The sequence below is a fragment of the Equus caballus genome, chromosome 1, assembly GCF_041296265.1.
Source record: "Equus caballus isolate H_3958 breed thoroughbred chromosome 1, TB-T2T, whole genome shotgun sequence".
Taxonomy (NCBI): Eukaryota; Metazoa; Chordata; class Mammalia; order Perissodactyla; family Equidae; genus Equus; species Equus caballus.
Window position 1 is genome coordinate 65,603,748 of NC_091684.1, and position 23,130 is coordinate 65,626,877.

Genomic DNA, 23,130 nt, shown 5'->3' on the forward strand with positions numbered 1-23,130 from the left:
TGGGTTGGCATGCTGTGTTCTGCCTGCTCAGCCTTCATGCCCTTCCCACAGGAACACATTTCCTGAGGAAATCTCCATCTCGTCATCTCAGTCTGTGTGATTCTAAAGGGACTAATAGGCTCACGCTGGCTCCAAGAATGAAGACGGGTCAATTGGACCATTCCACGTCCCTGGCAACAGTGATTGGGCCAGGGATGGCCATGCGACCCATGCCAACCCAATATGACTCAAGCACAAGACTTGTGCTGGGAAGAGTAGGAAGGGCAATCCTTCCCTGAGAATGAAGCAGCAGAGAGGAAAGTAGAAGTGAGAGAATACTGATGTCATCATTTGAACACCAGAATCCAGCTGTGCCTGAAATCCGAACTTTTCAGTTATAGGAGACAATACATTCCCTTTCATGGCTTAAAATGTGCTTGAGGAAACAAGACTGAACTCATCAGATGACTGAGCCCCATATGGGACCCTAAACTGTCCATTTCTACATGCAGTGTGCCCTCTGCCTGGAATACTCTTCTCCCACAGAGAGCATGGCTTGCTGCCTCACAGCTCTCAAGTCTACTCAGATATTACCTTTTCAATGAGGTCTTCTCTGGCTACTCTTTTAAAGTTGCAACTCTGCCTTCTGACAGTACCACCTTTCTGCTTTATTCTTCCCCATAGCATTTAAAACCTCTAATACACTCTATAATTCACACACTTATTTCCTTTACAGTCTGCCTCCCCCAACTGCTGTATCCTGAGTGCCTAAAAGAGCACCTGGCTCAACAAACCTAAATGAATGAATAAAAAGGGTTATGAGTGTAAGCCCCTCACTGACCACAGAGCCCAGGCTTAGGGTGGCCCAGTAAAATACAGGATACCCAGAGAAATGCGAATTTCACATAAACAGTAGATACCTTTTTAGTGTAAGTATGCCTCAAACATCACATGGTACTCATAATAAAAACTTATTCATTATATATCTAAAATTTAAATTTAACTGGGCCCCCTACTCAAATACCCACTGACTATTTTTGCAGACATAGATGTTCAAAAAGATATCAGCAAAGTATGTTCATCATTGAAAATGCTAGAATTAATTTCCAAAGCAAATCGACACTGGAAATCACTGTGATTTAGAGTAGGGGGTGGGGTAACCTACGGCAGAGGTGAAAACCTCTGTCTGAAGCAGCAGCGGGCAAGGGGTGAGGCAGAGTGGGGAGAGGGGAGCTGGGAGGTACTGGGTGAGTCATCCTCTTGGAGACTTGCAGGCAGGCCGGAAGCTGCTCCTGACGCCTCCCCCTGCAGCCTCCCCTGGCTTGGAGAAGCTGGGAAGAGAGAAACAACACCAGAGCTCATGTTTTATTTCCAAGCATATTGGGCCCCACAGGACTAGAACAGTCCAAGAGGAAACTGGGCAGGGGGTGGGGGAGCACAGGTTAGGCATATTTGGGGGCTGCCTGCTGACATCCATGGAGCGTTCTGCCCAAGTCTAAGGACAGTCTCAGTGGCCTGTTAGGACCCCAAGTCTTGGCCATGTGAAGACTCTGCACAGGTGCGTGTTGTGGAAGACATGGAGGCCCAGACCCAGGGCAGCCTTAGTAACCGAAGATGTAGATTCAGTTCCTCCACCCCTGTGGGCCCTTCCCTATAAGACAGGGACTATATTGCCTGCCCCATGGGTTTTTCTGGGATTAACCAGTGCCCAAAGCACATAGTACATGTTCAATTAATTAGTCCCCCCACCTCCCACTTCTCCTTGAGCCATTGACACTCTAGGAGTGGTTCTCAAACTTCAGCGGGCATCAGAAGCACCTGGAGGGCTGGTTAAAGCACCGAGTGCTGCACCCCTCCTCAAACCAGCATTTCTAACGAGTTCCCAGGTAATGCTGATGCTGCTGGCCTGGGAATCCCACTTTGAGAACTATTGCTCTTACTTATCCTGGCATGGCTTGATCATCCCTGCCCTGAACTGAAATGGGACACACATATTAACCCCAGCTCTTTCCTGGCCTCGCCCTTCACCCAAGCACAGAAACAGAGAATGTGGGGTGGACTGGGAAGAGATTAGGGAAGGGAGAAGGCCCACAAATCAGAGGCTCTTATGTTTCCTTTTGAGTAGTGTCCCTTAGGGACATTTCTGAACTGGTCCATGGCCACAGCCTGGAGGCCTGGAGGGCTAGCTCACTGCTCCTCAACCCTCCGGGCTCAGGCTCCACAGCCACCTGGCTGACCCTGGAGGAGAGAATGGCATGAAGAGGGCTGGGAGGCAGGGAGTTCTCTCCATCACAGTGGTTTCCATGCTTCAGTACTTTACGGCACAAGAGGTATATGGCAGATAACGCTCTCGCCAGTTCTCTTACAGATTGTTTAACAAGGCATTCGTTATTTTAATTACTTTATGAAAGGCAAAGAAACACATAGACTAAAGGGAGATAATGCCCTTGTTATTATTTGCTTACACTAGATGTTGTGTGCTTAATTATCAAGTGTGCGAGGCAGGACTGGGGGAGTGGCGGGGGTGGGGGAATGAGGAGGAGGTGGGAGCTCTGCAAAGCCGGATGCCAGTGGCCAGGTTAGGGCTCCTTGGCCTGACGGGAAAGGCCCTGTCTATCTCTAACCTACTCTGGCCAAAGCACCCCTCACCGGGAGCAGGTATAATCCACACCCCAGAGGAAAGACGGCAGAGGCCCAGAGAGGTTTTGGGCTTGTTGAGGACACATGAGGGAGGTGGGGGTGGTGCAAAGGGGCAGAGTCTATAGTGATTGACCACCATTTATCAAGCCAGAACTGGGTGCCAGCAGCTAAAAATGAAGTGCTTTCTATGCATCATCTCACTTAGAGCTTATGCTAAATCCAACAGGCAGGTGGAATTATCCCCATTTTACAGGCAGAGCAACTGAGAGCAGGCATTTCTCAGGGGGAGGCACAGAGTCTGAGAGCTTGGGCTGGAGGCAGAGGGCCCATCTGGGCTTAGGTCTGCTCCACCGCTTACAAGCTGACTACCACGGGCATGTCAGCTCACGAGCCTCAGCCTCCTCCACGTGAAACAGGGGTAGGCATGCCAACCCCATCAAGGTGGTGGCAAAGCTGACGTGAGATAAGTGATGCACAGTGCTTGGCATGGTGCCTGGCATACAGCAGTTATAGCTTATGAGGCAGAGCACCCACCCATTGATGGGACTGGCTACCTCCAAGGATGTTCAGTTAAAGCTGCACCACTTCATCAATTGGTGGCCCGGGGAGGGACACTTGGTCAAAGTGAAACCTTAATAAATAATTAAAGAATGGAGGGGCCAGCCCTGGTGGCCTAGTGGTTAAGTTCAGCATGCTCCACTTCAGTGGCCCAGGTTCAGTTCCCAGGCGCAGATCTACACCACTCATCTGTCAGTGGCCGTGCTGTGGTGACAGCTCACATACAAAAAGAGGAAGATGGGCAGCAGATGTTAGCTCAGGCAAATCTTCCTCGGCAAAAACAAAAACAAACAAGCAAAAAGAATTACAGAATGGAGGATAACCAAGTTTAGGTTCTAACGGCTATGATCCTTCATACAGGCAATGGGCGCCTGGGAGCTCAGGTGCCTCAACTTCTGGAGGGGTTCCAGCAGGAGCTGTGTGGCACTCTCCCAAGGACAGCTAGGGCAGGGATTCCTACACAGAGTGAGCCCTGGACCAGATGACTCCTAGATCTCTCCTGACTCTAAACTCCATCAGATCAACGTCCCATTTGAGATGAGACTGAGGCCCCTAGAGAGGTTGACTCCTGGGTCCCCGCACACTGCTCTCTCCTGTGCCCCGCAGAGTGCTGCCTCAGGGGGAAGAGGTGCTTTGGTCTGAATAGCGCAGTGGGCATCATCAAGCCCCACATCTTCCACTTCCCACTGCAGGGAAGGACCCAGCCCCTGTGCAGGGAGGACTCCTGAGCAAGGTCAGACAGGCTCCCCCATGTCAGGAAAGACCTGGTCCTGATCCCCGCTCATCCTCTAGAAAATCACTGTGTGTGTGTGCACATGCGTGTGTGTGTAAAAGAGAGAAACCCAACCAGCTGCAGGCTCTGGCTACCCGGGCCACAGACAGGCCACCGGAAATTCTCTGAAATGGAGAAAAGGATGCCTAGTAGGGAAGAGGAACATGGGGGAGGGAGGAGCAGAGAAAAGCTGGGACTGGGTAGGGCATGGGGGTATCCTGGAAGGTGGAGGTCCGGCTGTAGCCATCCCCTTGAGAAAGCGGCTCGGTGTTGCCTTGGAGGCCATTCTTCCCTCCAGCCCTGACCACTCCCCCACCAGAGTCTTGTGTAAAACAAGCCACAGCTGCCTCCTGGGGACAATGCCAAGACCAGAGGGTGAGGAGGGCTGCAGGGTACAGGTATCTGGGGGGCACACTGGAGAACAGGGTGGCCAGCAGTCCCCTCCTACTGCCTGCCCACATGGGCAGCCTCTCACAGGCTCATGGCCTCATCCCTTTTTTGCCTTCTCCCCATTCCTTTTACCAGCATTCTGTTCAGTGGCTTTCTGTTGACATGGCCACAGAAAGCCTCATACCTCCTACGTCACCTGTGGCCTACGGCCCAACAGTACCACAATCCCCAGTACCCACTATACAGAGCACGTATCTCAAAGCCTGAGAAGGGACCTCAGCAATCCCTTCAGATGCCCAACCCCTCACTGTAGAGATGAGAACACTGAGGACCTGGGGGGAAGCCACATGCCCAGTGTCACCCAGCCCAGCCAGGCAACCACCGAGCCAAGACATAAACTCCTGGCTGGCTTTATTTCTCGCATTCTTGTTGCCTCCCTGACAAGATGATTCCTCCAAATCTAGCTCAAGGCAAGCCATCACTCCCAAGCAGTTCCCTCTGCCTCACCAGCCTGCAACCTGGAGTCTGGGTGTTCCTAGGACCAGCAGAAGCCTCCACCTGGCCTCTTTCGGGCAGGTTTGGGTGTCGGGGCCCCACAGGGCAGCCCTTCTTAGCTTCAAAGGCCCAGCCTTCCCCAGAAGTGGGAGCTGCCCTGGCCCAGTGCTGGGGAGCAAGGCTGTCCTAATCCCAGGACCCCACAGCCCCCAGTCATCAGATCCGGGCTGTCTCTCCGTCTCTCATCCTTCCTGAATTGGACCCAGTATACTGGGAACATTGAGTCTGTGATGTGGTAGGGTGATCTCCGAGGATGGAAAGATACCCAAGTCCAAGTCCAGCTCTTCTGGATAGCCTTGGACAAGTCATTTCATTTCTCAAAGACTCTTCTGTAAATAGAGACGAGTCCTGCCTTGTAATCTGGTAAGGGGGAAACACAGCACTTTCTGAAAGGACCAACTGCTTTATGAAAGGTGCGCAAGGATAGCATTGCTGTCCTCTGATTCTGAGCAGGAAGCAGTGCTGCTGTGGAGAAAGGAGTCCTGGACTCCAAAGCCAGCCCTCGCAGAACATGTGGCTCAACTCTCAGATCCCCACCCAACTGCGCCTTGTCAGGCAGGGCCCTGGTTATCTACCTGCACCCCAACAGGATGTTGGAACTGCCAAGTCCTGCCATGAGGCAGGCCATGCTGGCCACACCCGTCCTGTGAGGCACTGCCACACCTGCTCCCGCCCGACTGAGTTTGCTCACCCCTGGGCACACTTGCACCAACACCTGTCAGGCTGAGCCAGGTGCCAAGGGCCACCCTGGGCACCACACCTGCCAGGTGACTGCATTGGGGATGGGGAGGCCAGCCACCAGGAGCGTTCCAGAGTCCACTCACTGCTCCGTGCTGGGACTGCCCCTAGTCCTGAAACTCCAAGTCTGTCTCGGGTTTAATTATGTCTCAATTCTTTGGACACTGGCTCCTCATCCCAGATCTGGGAAGCTGTTGAAGTAGTGATCATCTGGGAGGAAAACTACTCTTAAAAATATAGTTCAGATCCTGTCCCTGCCAGGCCGACACCCACCCCTTAGCTTCTCGTCCTACTCAGAGGACAAGTCATACTTTACACGGTCCAACTCACCCATCTGTCCCGCTCCTGCCCATCACCCTACGAGTCTCCCACTCACTCACTCACTCACTGTAGGCTCATCAGCCTCCTTATGCTGCCTGAATGTTCCAGGCCCACCCCCATCTCGGGCTGATTGCACTGGCTGCTCCCCGACCCAAGATATCCACATAGCTGCTCTGGCGTCTTGCTCAGGTCTTTGTTCAAATCCTTACCTTACTGATGAATGCTTCCCTGCCACCCCACCTCACCCTGATCACTCCCCATCCATGCTCTATACCTCCTCGGAGCATTTATACCACCATCTGGTAACCTGCGTACTGTAAGCTCCATAAGGGAAAGAATTTCATCTCTTTTGCTCACTGCTGGATCCTCAACAAGGAAACATTAGGAGCTCAGAGTAAGCACTTGACACATCTTGGTGAAAGGTACGAAGGAATGGTGGAGGAAGGGAAGGAGTAGAAGAAGGAGAAAGGAGAGCTGCAGCAAATGGGAAGTCGATTCTTGGCAAGCACAATATCTAGAACAGATAATACTACTAATCAGTGGTGATGATAACACTGCCTACCGTTTTTGAGCATCGTCCCAGTAACTCTATGATGTGGGTACGAATGCACTCATTTGTAGACAAGGGGTCAAGGAGCTGTTCCAGGAAGACACAGTTGAGATTTAAACCCAGCTGTCTGACACCAGAAAGAGACAAGAATCTGTCCTAACGTCCTCCCAGAGGCAGCATGAGTAGCTGTGCATGCACAAGGATTATTGGCTGTTGCAAAGTACCGGCGAAAGGTTAATCATCATCATGAGCACTCAATTCACCCCACGTCTGGGTACTGTGTGGGCCTCAGACACCCTTCTTCTAGGTCCCTGTGCCTTGAGAGGGCGGTTAAATCAAGGACAGAGGGACACGGGTCCTTTCTCAGCCAAGAACCAGCTTGGAACCATAAATCATCCTTCACGGAGCAGAGCATCGAATTGGAAATGGACATGGCAGAGCTGACAGGCTGTGAAACCTCCTGCTAAGCACCACGGTTCTCTAGGCAGATGCCACCAAAGGAGAAGATTCAGCCTCCCTCGGCGCCATCAGCATCCTCAGAGGGCCTTAATGCCTGCCTGCTCCGCCCAGTGGCCCTAGGCACTCCAACACCCTGGGAGGCAATCTTGGCCGAGTCCTGCAGGGAGGGTCTGAGGCACCCGGGGGGCAGGGAGTCTGATAGAGAACTGCCTCCCCTAATCCCTCTGGTATCAGAGTAGGGGCCAGGAGCACCTTCCATCCCTGGATGTCCATGCCTGGACCCTCTGCCCAGGGCCTTGGCACCACAGGGCATTTCCTCTGTGCTCCACTTCCAGAGGCTGCAGGGCAAAGAAGGACCTAGAAGCCACCACCTGTCCTCTCCTCATGTCTCACAGGCCTACTTTGTCCTCAAGTTTCTCTGGTCGACATCAGAAAGCCATTTCTCCCGAACTGGCACTGACAGATTCTGCTTCTGAGTTATTCCTTCCATCTGCCTGGAACCCCCATCCTCGCTCCATCCCCAGCAACCTCCCCTGCCTCTCCCTGCCCCCTCTCATCCACCAAAACTGACCCAGCAGTCCCGTATGCAGCCACCCTCTGCTGAGCACAGAGCGGCAGTCCTTCTCTCCTGTTAGGCAGATGGTGGCAGGGTGAAGAGCTCTGTGCCGAAAGTTAGGAATCTTGCATTCTAGCCCCGCCTCTGCCAGGGACAGGCTGTGTGACCTTGGCCAGTCACTTAACCTCTCCAAGCAAAGTCGTCATCTGAGAAACAGGGCGAGCAGTGGGTTTAACCCACAGTTTTCTGCTCTTTGGAGCCCAGTGTTATGCATTCTGTTAGATGCCTTAGGGGGTTAGCAAAGGAAGACAAAGGAGGCAAGGTCCCCCGGCCCCCAGGAAAATCAAGGCCTTTCTACACTAAGTAGTTTTCACCTTTAAAGTTCTGTGCTAGATTGCATCTGAGTGAAGGGGCTTTCTGCAGAAAAAAAATTTGAAATCCACTGAGTAAAAGTCCACAGACCCGTTTTAGCTTTTAAAAGATGCTTTATTTCATGGCAATGATTATGACATTCTGTGGCACAGTTTGGCCTAAGACCCAGAAATGCCTGAACTTCAAAACCTACAATACCTCCATGTGGGCCTCTCTCCTGGCTCCTCTGCCCAGGTCTAAATGCTGGGGAAGGGTCCTCCAGCTACCTCCACTCCTGCCAAAGAAGCTAAGAGGGAACTCCCCCGGCAGCCTCTTCCCCATCCTGGGCAGGTGGCCCGGCTGTGGGATTCTCCTAGGTACCAATAATCCTGCATATTAGGGATTAGGCCGATTACCTAAAGCAGCTCAAGCAAATAAAGCGTAATGTGGGCACCACCAGCTGGAATTTTCATGGCAAGAGTTCTGCAAAGGGAGAGGAGAGGGAGGCGGTTGCTCTAATATTCATGGGCAGGGGAGAGAGGGCGGCAGAGGACCCAGGCCCCACCCAGAGCTGGTGGGAGGGAGTGGCATGGTGGGTTTCTGCCCTTGGGAAGGTCCACTTACCCAGCCCCTCCCTGGAAGGTCAGAGGCCCCTTGCACCTTGCAGCCTCCCGATCCATCCCCTGGGACCACATTTGTCTCAGATGAACCCGTGTGCTAACTGCAGGCTACACATCCAGGAAAGAGGCACAGATTCAGGCCACTGGAGCTTAAAAAGAAGCTTGGATAAAGTGATTGTTCTGGGATGTTGGGAAACCATCCGAGTTTACTGGGTCTCACAAGATATTTCACCATCATAGGCATTTTTAGCTATTGCTTCCTGTGTGCGCCGACCAGATTCTCACTCTGAGGAGCACCCCTGTGCTGTGTGTGAACAAGTGCTCTTCACAGGTCTTTGTGGGGGAAAAGGTGACAGCAGAAATGGGCTGTGTGACCTTCAACAAGTTGCTTACCATCTTTGTGCCTCAGGTTTCTTTGTCTCAATTTCAAAGAGGCTGTGTAAACGCTCCCCAAGGTTCTGTCTGGCTCTGAAACTGTGTGACCTTGAGGTCTGGATTGTAAATCCCTCACTTACACATGTCCAGTGGTGTGAAATTCTGGGGGAGGATGGAGGTCCTTTCGGGCTCTTCTCCGGGCCACACTCTAAGCTGCTCACCAGTCTCCTGAGCACTGAGGGGGTCAGCTGGCCCTCAGGAAATGCTTGATTCCCTCTTGCATCTACGTGCCGTATTCTCTCCTTGGTGGTTCTACAGCATCTTATTCAATCCTCACAACAAGCCTGTGAGGTAGGAATGTTATGAGGCTCAGAGAGATTGGGTAATTTCCAAGATCACTCATCTTGTAAGTGGCAGAGCTGAAATTTAAATCTAGCCTATTCTAAGACTAAAGGCCATGTTTTTCTTCTAGTCCTTGCTGCCTCAGGATAGACAAACATACAAAGAAGAGATGGAATCTCCTTATGAAATGCTGTTTATTACTACTACTGAAACAATCCTCTTAGATCCTATGGCTTCTAAATAACAACATTTTGTAATACAGACATCTAAATCTGGTTCTAAGCAGCCATGGATGGATAGGGAGTTGGAGAAATGGCCTAGGGGAGTGGGTTCTAACCTGGGAAGAGAATGACACATTAGACATAATGTCCTGTGCTGAGATGTGTTCTCAAATGGCCACATTTGCTACTTAAAATTAATGTCAACCCCAAACTTTCAGGACTAATGCAAACATCTTGGCCAATATACCACATTTGCAAAATAATGATCTCCTTCTCCTTCAATTAGCTTCATAACATGGAAACATATGAGTGACAATCCAGAGTCCACTCTCTGAGCATCCAAGACATGGAGCTGGATTAGCAGAGTCCTCAGCTCTGCTCCCTCAGCCACAGCGACTGGGAGAACTGCTCAGGAATCACCCAGCCAAGAAAACCGGCAGAGGGGCCCAGTCTGAAGACAAAAATCACATTCGTTTTCCAGTTGAGGAATAACTTATAATCACACCAGGCAAGGCTGAGGCAGGGCCAGAAGTTCAGGAGGATTAATAATGAATCCAATTTTCTGAATGTCTCGTGTTAGCTCAGTTAATCCTGTTAATATCGCAAGTTAGGCATTATTACACATTTGAAAGATGGACAACTGAGGCACTGGGGCTCTCTGAAGGTCTATGGTTAGCACAGTGGCCTTGCAAATCCCACTGAGGCCCAGTGAGCTCAATACAAATCCCTTTTCCATGTAGGAAGAATCTTGCATTTTATGAGAAGGCAATCTAGCATGACTTCTCGTTTCAAGGAGATCACTCAAATCCCTTAGAAAGTGCTTTGTTGGTTTTTTTTTTTTGGAAAATGAAATGACTCTCAAAGTCACAAAGCTGTAGAGGTCAGAGCTGCAAGGGACCTTAGAATTTGTGGGGTCTGGTTCCCTTCCTTTAGAAAGGAAGAGCCTGTGGTCATAGAAGGGTGGGAGCCTTTTCGAGGAAATACACCTTGTTCGTACAAGAGGCTGTGGCACGAGAAGTGTGGGAGGCACAGGCATCATTGTCTGAGAGTCTGAGTCTGATTCCTGGCTTCCCCTCTTCCCAGCTACGTGACTCAATGCAAGTCACTCCACCTCATCCTAGCCTCGGTTTCCTCACTGGAAAAGTAGGCTTCCAAATACCTTCCTCAGAGAGTACCTGTGAGGGTCAACCATGATGACGAATGCAAAGCACATGGTGAGGGCTCAGTAAATAGCAGTTACTATTAATAGCTAAGTGTCCGACTATGCACTTGTATGACCTTGGACAATGATCTGCCTAAGGTCCCACAGCTAACAAACAGTTCATCAAGATGTGAATCCATATTTTCCAGACAGTAAATCTCATCTGTCCACTTCACCAAAGCAGAGGCCAAATTTGGTTTCTAGTCAAGCAGCCTGGATATGGATAACTAAGACCTACGGAAAATCCAAACCCCTCATTTTCACAAAAGAAGGGGAAAATCTCCATACCATGGCCACAGGAACTTTTATAACTCAAGGTATTGGGGGAGAGGCAAATAAAGTCTAAAGAAGCATGTGACCATGGTTGGAGAACAACTGAATGCCACCCAAAGACAAGGAGCTTAGATGTTCGAGGGACCAGCACCTTTGGTCAGTGAGGTCACAGGCTCTTCCCCTCTTTCAGCTTCTCCTAGCTCCCAAAAGGCAGCCTAGGACAATCGGGGATGTCCCCACTTCTGGAGAGGAATTACTGAGAGAAAGAGACACTGGAACGGTCAAGAAGGGAGAAGCACAAGAAGGAAGGGAGCATATCGCCATCTGTGGATTGGGAAGAAGACCTGACCCAGGTGGGGTCTTGCCTTCCATAGCAAAGGATCCTGGGAGGTTGGCTCACAGGCCCTCTGGGCCGCAGTCCATGCGTGTTAGGCCATGGAACAGCACTGCTCCGGAATGGAGTTTGGAGATGAAAAGCAGCAGCATGATGTAACGTATGCATGTCAGTGAAAGATGGCTGAAACATTCTCCAGGGAAGAACTGTCCTTTTCTTTGACATTATGTCATCACTCCTTTGTTGGGTATTAACATGCCCTTTTAATGAAATGACAATGATGGCAGAGCTGGCATTTGACAGTTTCTTTTTTATGCCTTTGCTTGTCAAAATAAAAAGCTGGCAACCCTGTGATATTCCATATGTTTTTTAAAGTTTAATTGACTGTCCCATGGAAAGTCTAGGAACCATTCACCTAGTTCTCATTCTACAGAGGGCAGATTAAGACCCAGAGAGGTCACTCTCATAGTGGCCAGGCCAACTACGTGGAGCTGAGGGTGTGCCTGTCACCTCAGTCAGGGGCAGACTCAGGCCAGCAAAAAGTAGGGCCTGAGGAATAGAAGCAAGGTCCCTCAGGCTCCAACAGCTCAGCTAGCACTGGCCCAGAGAGCAGGGAGAAGGGAACGCGTTGGCTGTCAGGGGTCAGGGCCGAACCAAAGAGCTCGAGTTCCCATCTTCACTGCTGAGTTTGGAAGCCCTCACTACCTCTTCAGTGGGAAACACACAGAACTAAAACAACCTCCCTGGAAACCCTGCAATTGTTGCCATGGCTCAAACTACTCGGGGGACAAGTGGGGAGAATTTACCAACAGATAGCAAGTGGGATAAATTGCTTGTGGTTGAACGTTGCCCTCCAAGTCAACAGACAGAAGCAACACAAAGTAAAAAGCTGAGTAACTCATGAACAATCTAAACAAGAGCCTCATGCCCCAGAGGAGACAGATAGCTTTCATCCCCTTGGCTTGTGCACTTTTCCTCACAATACTCACCACTACCTAACCTCCGACACGGCACACTTATTCCCCATCAACCTCCATGGCGGGGTAAGCTCCAGGAGGGCAAGGTCTTGGCCTGATTTTCTCCCTCCACATCCTCAGAGCCTGGAACAGTGCCTGGCACATAGTGGGCACTTAATAAGGTATTAAAAGAATGATTAATCAAATTCTGTTTTTTTGTTTTGTTCTGCTTTGCTTTCATTATGTTCATATTTTCTGGAATCTCAAAATCTCCCCCATTCCTCACTGCCCATAGGACAGAACTCAAAGCCCTAACGGCCTAGTCTTCAGGCCTGCCTGCTGCCCTCCCTGCTCCCACTGAGCCTGCTCTCCCACCAGATATCTCTGATCTGATTTGGTCCTCCTTACCTGCACACCTTTGTGCCCACCGTTCCCACTCCTAGGACGCCCTCTCCATTGCTCTCCGCCCATCTTCATCCCCCCTCAATCAAATCCCAGGGGTCTGGTGAAGCCCTCTCCCTGGCTACAGCACCCTAAAGCTCTCCCTGCCCTAACTCCCATGCCAACACCCCAGTCCCCTCACTCAACACCAGACAGGCACTGGCTGGTAGCCTCAGCTGTCTTTTTATTCATGCATGTCATATTGCCCCAATTAGTCTGAAAGCTCCTTGAAGTCAAGGTCCATTTTTTTCATACCCAGAGTGTTTGGCATACAGCAAGTGATTAATAGATATGTACTGATTGAGTAAATTAAAACTCTGTTCAGTAAGCACTGGAGAAGCAAGCCCTTTCCCAGGCAGCACTGACATCCTAGCTAAAGCAGGCCAGTTTCCATGATTCAAGCTCAAACTGAGTGCTGGCTCCCAAATCGCTGTTCCTCAGTGCAGCTACATTTTCAAATACAAACACCAAATCCCAACAAGATCAGATGTCACGGGGCTTCTGAAAGGCACATGCCTCACCAGGCACGTCAGTCAAAGAAAGATGAATGTTCTTGTTTACAAAAGGATTTGTCCCGTTCCAGGAAAATTTCCACCGTGATTTAGGACCTAATCCAGTACGCGCCTATAGCCCTCACCAAATGAACATTTTTCTGCCTCATCCATTTGCTAAACTTGGATTGGGTTTCGCTTCAGGTCAAAAGAGCTGTCGCAATTAGGTCATTCCACTGCCTTTCCCAATGACCCCCACTCAGGAAACTAAAGCCTAGCAAGTGAGAGAGACCTTGAGAAGGAGAAAGATGGCCAGGTTACCAGGCATACAGATGCACTCAGGACCAAGTAATGCTAACAGCTGCCCAGCGTGGGGCCCCAGGCTCAGACTTCCAGGCCCCAAAGAGCTGCCTGTCTTCCTGCGCTCTGATTCTGCACCCCCTCGGGAGGCCTGGTTGGGTTCCGAAACCTCAGCCTCCTATGCTCCCGGCTTCCCACAGTCCTAGTCTCCATCTAGGTTTCCAATCCAGCAGCCAAATACAAGAGAGTCTGGGCTGGCTGTTAATGTGAAATAATAACAATAATTCAACAGCCGGGAGAGAGGGGAGAGGACTTCTATCTCTATCAGGTTCAGGCAGCTACTTCTTCTCCTTCTTGCTCCCTGATGGGAGATAGGAATGGCAAGCACCCCGGCACTGCGAAGCCTCAGCTCACCACTTGGCACCCCTGGACCCATCAATCTCCTCCCTGTGGCCTGGGACCCCTCCAACCCTGGACGTCGGCGAGAGGCTCAGCAGCTGTGAGAACCTTCTTTCTCGAAGAAGGTTTTTCCAAAATTATATCAGGTTTCCTTCTACCCCAGCTTGTCAGCAGGGGACTCTTTTGCCTAACATGGTTGAGGAATGTCTTAGAAACTGGTGTGATTCAGTCTGGCTTCAGATGAGGTTTTCCACCCAGACAGAGCACACCAAGTGTCTGGACCTCGGCTTGCTACCCCCAGGGGCACCCACACCCTTTCCTGGTCTCCAGACCTCCGTCAGGAGGGCCACAATTGACAAAGTGGCAGGTCCACTCCAAAGATGAGGTCAGAGAGAGAACACCAGCCAACAGGAAGCCAAAAGGTCTTGCCCACACGCGTGCATACACAGGGGTCTCCTTCCCTACAGCATCCCTCTCTCCCCCAAATTTTCTGAATGTGCAAATCTGGTGTCAATGCACCCAGTATAAATATTGGAGAGTTACTGGGGCAAGCAATGAAATCACGAGAAGAACATACTTTCTTCTGCAAGAGAAGGCAAAGCTTTTCAGCCTTCTCTTCTGATGGAAATCGTCTTTCTCCTCCTGCCTGTTCAGACTAGCCTCCTTCCACAAATACAGACTCGAACCAGAAGGGAACCAAAGACAATTGCTAGAAAATGCAGTTTGCAAAAATGGCCTTAACCTGAATGTCAGGCTTACAAGTGAGTTATTACTGAACTGTTGTTGGTTCTGCCACATTCTCACCTGAGGACCCAGAACCTCCCCTGGACAATCCCCCTAGAGGGAGAAGCCCACCACGACAAAGGTAACATGAAATGGGAAGCTTCTTTTAAATCTCAGAAGTCTCTTCTTAAGAGGATCTAAGAACTGCACTGAGGACAGGGTTCCCTGTCTGAGCAGTGTGGTCATCACCTGAGAACGGCAGCCTGAGAGCCCCTGTGGCCATAACATCTGTGAGTCCAGCCCCTAGAACACATGGAGAAGGGACCACCTTTACGTGGGCTGCTCTGGAAGAAAGGTCAGATTCTTGCCTGGATCCCAAGTCTCTGTGTTTCTTCTTCTGAAGCTGCTTTTCTGACCGAAAGCTAGACAGAGATCATTTTTACTCAGATTTCTTAGACTTGCTACATCAAAGGTAAGAAGCCAGCCAAGGAGAAGGGACACATGGAGAAGCTTCTGGGGAGACTGGAAATATTCTACGTCTTGACCCAGTTGGTGGATACACAGATTTTCTCATGATTATTCACTATTTTGTACTTTTATGTTTTATATGCTTTTCCAGATGTTTGTTTCATTTCACTATTTTTAAAAGGACTTTTAAAAATCAATCAGCCAAACTATTCTTAAGGGACCCATCATCATCGCCCACATTTATTAAGTATCTTCTGGCACAGGACAGAAATAACTGCATCACAGCCCTGGACAGTAGGACCAAGAACCAGAAAATTGGTCTTGGGGCACAGCCAGGGGCCAACCACCATCCAGAAGGAGAAAGTTGGAAGCAGAGGTCAAAGGCAATTAAAGTCATAGGATGGATGGAAAGAAACCCAAAGAGGACTTGTTGATACAACAGTCTGCTGTTGGCCCAGGTTGAGGGCTGTGCCTATAAACAAGGTCATGGGGAGGTGGATGTGTTTCATGGTTTGTACCTGCCTTGGGAGGCCATGAAATGAGGGAGGCAGGGCCCTGACCATCAGAGAAAGGGTGAGCCTTCTGCTGCCCTGTTGATCCACTCCTGAGATTTAGTCATAGCCTCAGCACAGCCTGATGGCTGATGGATTAAGGTGGCAAGAACATGGAGCAAACAGCAGTTTGGGTCAAGTTTCCAAGCCAGATAGGGAGCCCGAGGACCACCTCTTTGCCCTCCATAAGCCGCTACTTATCACTCATTCCAGCTGTTCCCCTAGTCCCCCAGTCCGTCCCTGCCCATACCTCACACTGTCACAAATCCATCACTGGGCTCATTAGATTAATTACCTCTCCCCTCCTGTCCAAATCCTACACATTCTTTAAGATACAGTTTAAAAGCTGCCTCTGTCATGAAGTCTCTCCAGATTTCTTAATTAGAATTAACATCTCCCAGTAGTGTTAGCTCAACACTTCCTCTGTGTCCCCTCAGAGTATTACTTGTTCCTCTGGTTATTAGCTCTCATTACATTCAAGGACTATGGACACATCCATCATTCCCCCAGCTAAGAACCTTGAGGTCAGACACCGGGTCTTATTAATTTTTATATCTATAGAATATATGTACACATTTTATAGAATAAATAAATAAATAAATATTCTTATATCTACGTCTAGCACTGTGCCTAAGGATAGGTAATAGGCATGCAATAAGCAATCAATGTTTATTAATAAATCAGGGTCCAAAAGGATGCAGGCCTAGCACCCAGGCAACAAGATTCTTTTGGTTTTCAAGGAACACATAGGGCCCAGGAGGTTGGGTGAGCATCACAGGGAGCCTTTACACCTCAAATCCACTCACTTCTCTCCATCCCTACCTTCTCTCCCCTGGTTGACTGCTAAGCTTCATAATTATTTGCCGAGTCTCCATTCCTGCTCCAGTCTCCCATCCATTCTCCACACTGAAGCCAGGGAGACCTCACAAAGGTTAGACCACTCATATCATTCCTGTACTGAAACTCTTCAGTGACTCTCCACTGCTCTTAGGGTAAAGTCTAAAATCCTCAGCATGGCCTTCAAAGGTGCTCTTGCATGTCTGCCTTTGCCTGGCAGCTGGTCACATATCAAACTACTATTGGCCTCACCTTCCATATGCTCTGCCATACAGGACTTTCTTCCACCCCTTCAATGAGTGATCCTCTTTTCTGACTCAGGGATTTGCACATACCATTTCCTTTCCCTGTAAAAACCTTCTCCATTTAGTCACATTGCAGACTTTCTACTCATCCTTAAGATCTGTCACCAGAAAGCCTTTCCTAACACCCCATCTCCCTCCCCCTCTACCACCACCATCACCATCAGTAAATAAAGCCCTGCAATCATGTGGTCCTTGCACTCCTCCTCCACAACATTCAAGGCACCTGCAAAAACTTGTGCAGCACCTCTTTGCTTCACTAGACCAGGAGTCGGCAGACTATTTCTGTGAAGGGTCAGACAGTAAATATTTTAGGCTCTGTGGGCTATACACCATATGGTCTCTACAGTAACTACTCAACTCTGTCATCGTAGAGCAAAAGTGGCCACAGACAATATGCAAACAAATGAGAGTGGTCACATCCCAATAAAATTTTACTTAGGGACACTGAAATTTGAATTTCATACAATTTTCACATTTCATGAAATAGCCTTCATTTAAAATTTTTTTCAACTATTTAAAAAATGTAAAAACCATTCTTAGCTAACAGGCCATACAAAAACAGATGGCAAGCCAGACTTGGCCCATGGCCTGTATTTTGCCAGCTCCTGCACTAGACTGTAAGATCCATGGAGAGAGAAGCTATGTCTTGTTCACTGATGTATTCCCCCAGCACAGGGCCTGGTTCTTAGAAGGCGATTCAAAAAAACTTGGTGACTGTCTTGATATGCAGACTAGAGCAGTATTTCCCAGTGTGTGCTCTGCATAACACCAGTCCAATGGGATACTCCACACAAAAATGACAGTCTCTTTATCAATGAAATCTGGAAATGCTACTGTTCTCCTTCCTGGAAATTTTCAGCATTCAGTCCATAAAGCATATCAAAAGCTCAGAACTACCCTTCAGTCAAGGAACTTCTTTGACTTAGACCAATACAGTGCTTCCCAAACTCATTTGACCAAGGAACTTTCTACTTTAACCCAAAACATTTACCAATATCCACAGGCAACCCCATTAGAAAGGGCTGCAGTGAGGATAAAAGGCAAGAACTTAGAGGAATGGTTCTCAAACTTTAGCGTGCATGAGAATCACCTGGAAAACTTGTTAAACCAGAGACTGCTGAGCCCTATCCCCAAGTTTCTGATTCAGTAGGTCTGGGATGGGGCCTAAGAATTTACATTTCTCACAAGTTCCCAGCTGATACTGATGCTGCTAGTCTGAGGACCCCTTTGAGAAACACTGAGCTAAAAAACAAGGACCTTCAAGGCTTAAGTCCTCCCCCTGAGGTTTCCTCCTCCTTCCAAGGACCTGATTCCCAGGAAAGCCCCAAGTGGCAGAAGAAACCCTGACCCATCTCTCCAGCATCAGGGCAAGGTACCTGTAATGGGTTGTGTTGTGTCCCCCCGAAAGATATGTATAAGTCCTAACCCTCAGTACCTGAAGGTGACTTTATTTGGAAATAAGGTCTTTGCCAATGTAATCAAGTGTGCCCTTAATCCAATATGACTGGTGTCCTCAGAAGAGGAGGTGAAGGAGAGACACAGGGAGAAGAATTCCATGTGAAGACAGAGACACAGGAAGAAGGCCATGTGGTGGCAGAAGCAGAGAGTGGTGTGACACAGCTGCAAATCAAGGAACTCCAAGGATGGACAGCCAATGCCAGAGGTTAGGAAGAGGCAAGGAAGCCTGGTCCTGCAGACCCTTTATCTTGGACATCCGGCCTCCAGAATTGTGAAAGAATACATTTCTGTTGTTCTAAGCACCCAGTTTGTAAGATCCTTTCCCCAGACTGAGTGTTTCTCACCATCACAGATACAAAAGTCTCACATATGCACACACAATCCTCAAACATTCTAATCTGAGGACAGATGAAGCTCCGGCCAAGCCTTAACCTTGGTGGGTGTTCATGCGAATTTTAAGGGAACGACAGGCCCCAGCTCTCTGATCCTTTTCTCATCTCTGCATCAGTGCTAGCTGGTGAGTGTTTGAGCTAGGGTCTCTCTTTGGAAATTAGATTAACTAACTAATGTGATGTTTTGTTGGATTCTTGCCCCAGGGCTGGTTTTGGCAAAAAGCATGTGATTATTTTTCAGTCTAAAAAGAAAGTCAATGAATAAATTAAGGAGATTTGGCTTTTCCCCATCGTGGTTCTACTGGTCCTGCTCTCACCAGGAGACACTCCCAAGGGGCTTCTCAGTGACAGAGAAAGTTTCTTCTCCTCTGGGTCTGAGCTAGAAATGCCTTCTCTAATTGACATGGAAATGGCTAAACAGGAGATATTTTCGCAGTCTGAGCACCCTCATTTTAGTCATAAATTATACCCCTCTCCTTTTGGAAAAATAAGGGGTATAATTTTTATTCTCAAAAGAGGCAGACATAGTTATGTGCCCAATACCTTAGGAAGGAGCCAAGAAGAGAATGTGACAGAGCTTGTCATTGCTGATGGAGAGAAAAGAGACACCAAGGGTAGGGAATCTATATCCTCAAGCTCAGAGGCCACAGAATGAAAAATCAAAACCAAGCAATTGCCCTCCTTGCCTCTTCAGTCCATGCCAACCAGGCTGGCTACTCACACAGAGTCGGTGTGAACTGAAAACGTTCAGGGGTTTCACAAGTGGGATAAGGCCATGCTTGCTGCCACAGCAGAGCATGATCTTTCAGGATGCCATCTCCACCCCAAGGCCCTTGAAAGATAAGAGAGGAGTCTGATTCTTTGAGATGGGCAGAGCAGAGACCCGCCTCCCAGAAGTTAAGTATTCCCTCCCTCATCCCTTCCAAGGCCAGCATCTAATCTCAAATGCCCAGCCCATCCATGAACAGCACATTAGTCTGTGGCCAGGAGAGGGGACTTTGGAACATCCACGTCTCAGCCTCCGACTCCGGAGTCGAGAATTAAGCTGGTCATAGGAATGGTATGCTCTCATAAGGGATAAACAGTCCTGGGTTTGCAGGGTTTCCTCATTTTATGTTTGTTTATTTTGTAGTAAATGCTAATTTGCTGAGCAGGTAGTACACCCTTTGAAACCTCAGGTTTCTGAGCTATAAGATAAAAATAACAACAAATGCTTTGCAAGGGGTTTGTGGGGATTTTGTGAGATATTGAATGTGTCTGATTCATTACTGCTCACTTGTCAAGCACTTACTATGTGCCAAGTACGAATCTAAGCAACACACATGCACTCACCCTTTTCATCCTCACAACTATTACTAACACCTCGCATTCTGCAGAGAAGGACTCAGAGGCACAGAAAGGTCAAAGCACTTGCCCATGGTCACACAGCCAGTAAGCAACTGAGATAAGCCCAGGCAACCTGGCTGTGGAACCTGTGCTCTCAGCACAGGGATCTGCCACATTCCCATAGGGTACCTCTAGGGTTAGGAAAGAAGGCCTATATTCATTCCTTCATTCAACAACAATTTACCTGTGCACCGCTCACAGAGGGAATGCTCGTAGCAGGTTCTCAGACAATAAAATACGGCCTCTCCTTCCAGGAGTTGAAGATCTATCAGGGCAAATAAAACAAGTGCCCAAAACTAAATAAAAGTAGAATACGACACCAGAGAAGAAGACAGAGCAGGGCAGAGGCCTGTGAAGTGGAAGGAGATGGCCTCTGGGGAGCAGGCTGACTTCACAAAGGAGGGGGGATCTCTGCAGAGCTCAAAGGACAGGCATGGTTCTGACAGATGCACACAGCATGGCTCAGCCTAAATTAGGGCCCCCTTGTTCTTCTTTCTCACAGCAACCCATTTGTTTCCTCTGTCAGACTCTCTGTATCTGAATTTCACATACATTTGCAGATTTATTTAATGTTGATGTCCCTCACTAGACCATGAGCCCAGAGGGAGAGGCAGTGTGCTACTGTGTTCACCATGGTTCCCCCAGGGCCTGGGTCAGAGCAGGCACATAGGAGATATTTGTTGAATGAATGAATGAATGAGGTAAGTGTTGGAGGGCTGGTGGTTGCTTCCAGAAGGAGTGAATGTTATACGTAAAGACACTGCCCAGATCTACCATCGTAGTAATTCCACATCCTTCATTACCCTTGCCTGAGTTCTCTCCTGTGGGAAGTTCTTCACGACCCTGCAGCCCCGTGTCCCACCCCCAGGCTCCCACTGTGCTCGGTTTAGGCTCGTGAGCAGGTGTCTCCCCAGCCCTGCCTTCTCCTTCCTGTTTGTCCACCATGCTTGGGGGAGGCCGGGGCATCCACTGGCTGTTGAGTGGAAGTCTACTGACGGGGTGTAGCTGAGGGGCCCACCTTCACGCTGACCTCATTTGTTCCCACCAGTCAGCTGCCAATCAGCCCACACCCACCTGGAAGCATGACAGCAGGACTTCTGCTGAGAATAGAGGCAAAATCCTCAGTTCCCCGGTGCTGAGCCAGATGACTAAGAGCCCTAATGATTCCAGCCGTTTTCTAGGACCTTTCTCCAAAGGCAGGAGGGCATTTAAAATGCATAGGCTTCTGCTGGGCTGAGCATCCTGTTTGGAAGCCTCTTATCACAGCACTGCAAATAGGGACCTGCGTCTGTCACAGGCTCTCTGTCCAGGCAGGGCCTTAGCTTCTGAGATTGAGAGAGGATGAACCAGGCATGAGGCAGAGTGGGCTGTTGACACATCTCAGACCTCAGCGCTACCAGACAAGGCCATCTGGGGGGCCGAACAACCATCGGAGCCATCAGGAAACCAGGTCTCCACAGCGGACGTCTGAATGCTCCCTCAGGGTGGGCCTGGGGCACTCTGCAGAACCCATGGGCTTCAAAACCCTCCCTCTGCCCCATGGAGAGGCCAGCACCCTTTCTCAGGACCGGGAAAAGACCAAAGTGGCCACATCTTCAAAGGAAGCCGTGGCAGCAGGCCAAGGACAGAATGAATCCTCTGGTTCAAGAGCACAGCCTTCAGAGCCAGACCCACCGGGGGTCTAGGGACTGACTCAGCCCCTTTAAACATTCATTTCTCATCTGTAAAATGGGCATAATGATTCCCACTTCACTGGACATATGTGGAAGACTGCACAGTGTCTGAAATATATTTATACTAAGAGTTGTTATGGATGATCATGATAGGAAGAATAATAATAAATGGAGTAATCTTCAAGACCTGCTTCAAGTCTTGCCTTGGTAAAGCTGTCTCTTAGGCACTCGAATAAAGCTCCTATAACTCACTCTTATATAACAAACACAAATCTACGGTGGCTCTGTGCCAGGCATTGTTCTCAGCATTCTGTAAATACTAACTCGATCCTCATAACAACTTTATGCAGTGTGTACCATTATTATGCCCATTTTAGACATGAGGAAACTGAGGCACAGAGAAGTTAGGTGATCTACCCAAGGTCACAGAGCTATAAGAAGTTGAAGTGAGCTGAGATTTAAACCCAGGCAGGCTGCTCTGGAGTTCCTGCTCTAAACCACGGCTACGTTGCACTGCTCAATTATTATTCTTGCAGTTGTTGCCTGGCTACATCCTGTCGTCTTGGGCAGAGCTGCTCTCTCTAACTGGAAACGAGGAGCTTAAGGACTGGCAGATGCCTCCTCTCTAACGTCTCTGAAGCGCCCAAAGCCCCTCACAGAGTCCAGCATGGAGTGGACTCTCAGCCAACCCTTGCTGACCGACCTACCGAGACCTGCTGTGCCCTCTGCCTCCTTCAACCCACACCCTAGCAGAGATTCAAAGAGCAACACTACACGCCTCTCTTGGGAGAGTCTGCTGCCTGCCTATCTTCCCTCTAGGGCTGTGCTTTCAAACTTGTGACCTTCACTGAAAGTAAGAAATATGTATTACATCATGACGCATACACATCTAGTATATAAGTAATGACAACAAGGGACTACCTACGAAACAATACCTAACCTTATTACAACAGACATACTTTCATATCTTCTTTTTTTTAGCAGTGGTTGTGACCCACTAAATTGATTTTATAATCCACTTATTCGTTGCGGCTACAGCTTAAAAAAATTCTTCTTAGAGGAGTTGAGTTCTAACATGGTCGTACAATTTCTGGGTGTAGTGCACAGCTGTCCTTCCCAAAGGAGGAGCTAGACAGCCCTGCCTACTACTGCATGTGAGCATCAGGGTGCTGTCACGGCCCAGACGGTCACTCAGACCCTCCTCCAGAGCCCCGAGCCAGGCTCAAGCCTGAGGCCACAGAGACCGGGTACAAGCGGGGAGCTAAGGACCCAGATTCAAGTCAGCACTCATGGGAGGCACAGAATTAAGATCATGGCTTTAGAGTCTGCTGGAAATGAGTTCAAATCCTGGCTCTGCTGGTTACTAATTTGAGTGGGTTCTTAACCTCCCATGAGCCTCCGTTCCCTCACCTGGAAATGGGAGTTGTTAATATCCACCACAGAGGGTATCGGTGAGAATTAGCTGAGACACAGAAAACAGTAGGCAAACTGCCAGGGCTGCACTGGTGCTGACTG

The 23,130-nt window shown here is 49.2% G+C and overlaps 1 protein-coding gene across 26 annotated transcripts in view; it reads right to left on the reverse strand.

The window, feature by feature from the left end:
* The window catches only part of KCNMA1 (potassium calcium-activated channel subfamily M alpha 1), a 719,202-nt gene that overhangs the window by 513,412 nt on the left and 182,660 nt on the right, over positions 1-23,130 (reverse strand). The gene's annotated exons all lie outside the window — the stretch shown is intronic.